Here is a 4799-nt window from a genome sequence, read left to right as displayed (position 1 = left end):
TTACAGAAACCCAGTTATTTTTCTAAAACCTTTGTTACAGAAGCCCAGTATTTTTCAGATACAAAAACTTCTAACGTAGTTTATCAATTTATTCGTCTTCCGTTATTCAGAAGATCGAGTTAATGCTACAGCAGGATGACTCCAGTTAGTGTTAATGTGTATACCACCAAGTCACGTGTATCAGAACTTGACTGAACTAAGTGTGAAGTAGTCGTCAATTTAAGTCACTAAGGATAATGACGAACACAATAAATAATTTGTACCAACAGATGGTAGTCACAGCTCATTCATGGTAATTAATTCAGTTGTGAGTTTATTAACCAAGTTATCAAAATTTAAATACTGAAGTCTCTCAAATATGTTCGATTCAAAAGGTTCGAAGGAAAGATCGAAAATCCGAATAGTGAAAAGAAATATATTGCGATTTTAAGGTGAGTTTACTTGAGGTTCAGGAGTTATTTTGTATATAAAGTTAAGAAATGGTACTTGTTTGTGAACAAACAGAAGACAAGTTCCTTTTAGAAATATGCCCTCAAGGGGCCAAGATTCATATAATAAAGTGTAAACTAGTAAATAATTTTAACAGATAAATAAGTAAGAAAAAACGAACTACTTTTAAAAAGTTTTCCATACACAACTATACATTTTTTAAACTAATGATAATACAAACTTGAAACAGGGCGAGAAAATAGTTCACAAAATAGAGTGCACAGTCTTGTGTATTTCACCCCTAATGCCAAGCCAATGTTTTAGTACATCTACATACACACTTTGAATACTTTGATATAAAACCTGGTACACTTCCAGTTCTTTCCAAACACAAGAATTGTCATAAATATCAAGTTCATGTAAACCTGCCCGCTGTGATAATGATATTAGAAAAATAAGTTATATATGAAATCTGTCTCTGTGGTGGTTATTTTCTAAGATTCCCCCCCCCCCCTAGATTATAATAGAATTGGTGATGTAGCAACAAGTATATAATCTGTTTCACATACACACAGTGAATGAGTCACTCTCACGATCACGTGCTCTCTTCAGGAACTGTGTATGAAAAGGTCGCAGTACTAGAAGAAATTAACCTAATTAGCGAATGTTTATAGAGAACATTAAGTTCATTAGTACGATTTAGCATTTTTGAGAATATAATAAAATTGGCGATAATGAAAACTAGAGTCGATTTTCGAGTAGACTAGGAACTTTCTACAGATCGACAAAAACAAAAAAAACGAGCCTAATACTTCAACATTGTAAGATATACTGTAAGCCGCTAGAAAAAGAAATTATCACTGGAATTTCAATGATGTGTTTTACCTTCCTCTTTCAAAAAGTACTCGTAATTGTATTTTATTGTCCATTAATAGAAGAAAAAAAAAAAGGTGAAAACAAAGTGCGACTTGGCCCCAAGGGGGAATTTTACTGATCAGGAGGCGTAATTAGGTTGATTCAGGGTATTCCGACGAGAGTATTTTCCATGGTAGTTTGTTTCCTTATCTGCTAATAAAGTAGAGTTACGATGAAATGTCGATGTGGACCTTAGCTACATATCCAAGTGTATTTACGTGTTCTAACTCTCAAATCACCAACAGCTTCCAGAGTTAACAGACTTGGAATCACATAGCTACGTTATCCCGCAACAGTGTAATAAGAATATTGGTTTACATGGGCGTCATAGATACATAATTTATATTACATTAACGTTCGCTTTTATGACGTAAAAAGTTTTACGAAATAAGACATTTGATTATATTTCAAAGTGGAAATATTGCAGTGAGTTGTGCATAACTTACATTAACCTTCCCTCTCTTTTTTTTTGGGGGGGGGGGGGTATGTTGTACATAAAACCAACGTCGTCTTTAATATAGAAGTGAAACAGGAATATTTTGTATTTTGACGTAATAGTATCTATCTATGATTATACGTAGTTTAGTAAGAGAAGATTGTTAAATGTGTCGAAACCTCCAGTGATTCAGCAGTAAGGTGATTATAATAGGAATAACTGTGGTATAATTACACATTAACTGTACCAAAACTATCAATTTATTGTAACAGGAGACTGAGTATTGTGCTGAGTTATAGGTGTAAATCTCTTTTACATAGTGAAGTAACAAAAACAATAGCTCTAGAGATTTCGAGACGTTGGCCTTACTTTTTTTTACGACGAGTAGGAATTATGAAGTGAGAAACTTAATCTTAAGTGATGTTACGGACACCTACAGAGGTCTTGATGTGATGTCACAAAACTATCATTTCACGCCACCGTATTGGGTGTAAAATATTCCATTCTGGCAATCAAAAACAATCCATATCACTACAAGAGTTGGTAGAGCTTTTATTTGTCAATGTCGTAAACATCGTTTTGGCTAAGATACATAGATCAGAAACTATGATTACGCAGTTCCTCGATATACATTTATAAATATCGCCGATATTAGTTGGTCAGATAACACAATCTATTATAACAATACAAAATTGTGTCTGTCCTGAAAATACGCGCACACTTCATTTCAATGAATTTAAACAAACAAAAAAAACTGATGTAAAAATACTTTAGCAGACACTTTAGACCACAACATATTTAAAGCTTAAAATGTTTAAATAGGCCAAACTTTAGGTCGTAAAATAAGTTTATTTTCTGATAGGATTGAGTTCGGTAAACTTTATCCCTAAACTAAAGCAAAGCAGAAAAAATGCACGCAAATTTCAGTGTTAACTTCTCTTTATCGAATATAGACCATACTTTATAAAGGCTAATGGTTGGCCTAAGACAAGTGGACTTAGATTTTAGTGTTCGAGATGAGAATTATTTATTATTCTACAGATCCTGTATTTAAAGAAGTACTGGTGCAATAAAGATACTAATTTCATAACACATATTTTGTGGGTCTCTTCTGCTAGTATTATAATAAAAATTAATTTTTCACCCAAGACAAAAGTAAGCATTTTAATTCCAATATGGCGGCGTACTCTATTGATCACGCGACATTCTGACGTCAGTGCAAAATTTCGATAGTATGACAACAAATGGCGCAGTTGAATGAACTGCCTACATCACTTCCATAAATAGAGAGATGCATCTCTATTCGGGTATTCTTCAGAATTAACGCAAGTGTTCTGAACGTAGTAGTGGATGCCTTTTTAAATGGATGTAAAAAAGTCGAGAACTTGAGCTAATCTTCTCGCTTAGAAAATATTACACACTACATTTTTCAGTATTGCCCAGTTTCAGTGTTATATCCTCTTAAAGCGAGGTAATGCCTATTTTTAGGATATGGTACAGATTATTACATGTTTGTATAAGCTACAAATATACCCCCCTTGAATGTATAGTAGGAAGAGTCATTGACAAACAATTTTGGATTTTAGGCTATCGTACAACGAACTTTTTTTACTTATCAATGCGATATATAATTATGCTGTTTCTAGTGCATGTTCTGTGGAAATACGTAACGAAAGATTTCTACACTAACAGCTGAAAGTTAACTAACACGAACTTTGAAGCCGACCAGCTGAGTTCAAATTTATCATTGCGAATAAAGATTGTTTCTGTTACCTTTTGTTTTCTTCGAATCTTTGCTGTCTGTGTTCCTTTTATTTTCTGTTTAACATTCTGCTGCTTACTGCAGAAATCAGTTTACCTGACTACAACACCTGCATTTTTGCTTACCTTTCAAAAGTATTCTATGGATGACTGATTTCGGGTAGGAGAAAAGACAAGAACTGGGGGTAGAAGAGTTTGTTTTTGTTTTTGAATTTCGCGCAAAGCTAGAAAGGGCTATCTGCGCTAGCCGTCCCTAATTTAGCAGTGAAAGACTAGAGGGAAGGCAGCTTGTCATCATCACCCACCGCCAACTCTTGGGCTACTCTTTTACCAACGAATAGTGGGCTTGACCGTCACATTATAACGTCCCCATGGCTGGAAGGACGAGCATGTTAGGTGGGACGGGGATTCGAACCCGCGACCCTCAGATTGCGAGTCAAGCGCACTAACCACTTGGCCATGCCAGGGCGTTCAAGTGGGAGAAGCATAAGCAAAAGGGGTGGGTACGGGAGTATAGAAGAGTCATGTAAAATTTTATATTATTAAGAAGTATATACAAGAAAGTAAGCTGCTATAAATATGGTAAGATATAGTATGAATAAGGATTAGAGAAATATTTGATAGAATGAAATAAAATAATTTAGTAATGTACACATTACGTATCAAACTACGTTATAAATCAAATTAACACACACACCTCTCACGTGGAAATAGGTATAAAAATTAAAATAAATTATTTAGCAGAAGAAAAAAAAAAGAACAGGTTGAAGTTCATTGATTCTGGAATCAAAGTTAATTAATACCACACCATGAACAACACTCAATGTGGCAACCCACTTCCTTTCTCAGTTCTAATCCCATTTTTGTATACCTAAAGAAAAAAAAATGAGTGATAGAATATCCACGAAAGTTTGAAATACTGGTCAACAGGGAGAAGTTCATAGAACATTTACGATTATTAAAACGCTTTTTACGAGTTGTTTAATTGGGTCTAGTATACCGATTGTTTGGTTGCTATGGTTAGTAAACTTTACTATACCCATGTTTATATTATGCCATGAAACAAGTAGGATTTGCCATAAGGAGTCTCTCTCCACAAACACACAAATTATCAATATATATATATATATAAAAGCCGGTCGGTCGGTCACGCTCAATTTCTCAGAATTTTGTGAGTTACACGGGTCCAATTCCACTTTTTCCTTTTATAATATTTCCTCTTTTGATTGCCCGATCCAATTTTAGTTTAATGTAATCG

At 34.3% G+C, this 4799-nt stretch overlaps 1 protein-coding gene and 1 long non-coding RNA gene across 3 annotated transcripts in view; one reads left to right on the top strand and one right to left on the bottom strand.

The window, feature by feature from the left end:
- The window catches only part of LOC106461273 (cGMP-inhibited 3',5'-cyclic phosphodiesterase A-like), a 159314-nt gene that overhangs the window by 134795 nt on the left and 19720 nt on the right, over positions 1–4799 (bottom strand). The gene's annotated exons all lie outside the window — the stretch shown is intronic.
- Positions 214–4799, top strand: part of LOC111086272 — a 68832-nt gene continuing 64246 nt past the window's right edge. Inside the window, exon 1 of the long non-coding RNA XR_002610997.1 lies at positions 214–431. This is a non-coding gene — a long non-coding RNA (uncharacterized LOC111086272). The remainder of the gene's footprint in view (positions 432–4799) is intronic.

Source organism: Limulus polyphemus, unplaced genomic scaffold, assembly GCF_000517525.1.
Source record: "Limulus polyphemus unplaced genomic scaffold, Limulus_polyphemus-2.1.2 Scaffold38, whole genome shotgun sequence".
Taxonomy (NCBI): Eukaryota; Metazoa; Arthropoda; class Merostomata; order Xiphosura; family Limulidae; genus Limulus; species Limulus polyphemus.
The sequence above is the reverse complement of the archived record's forward strand: the minus strand, read 5'-3'. Positions and strand labels throughout refer to the sequence as shown.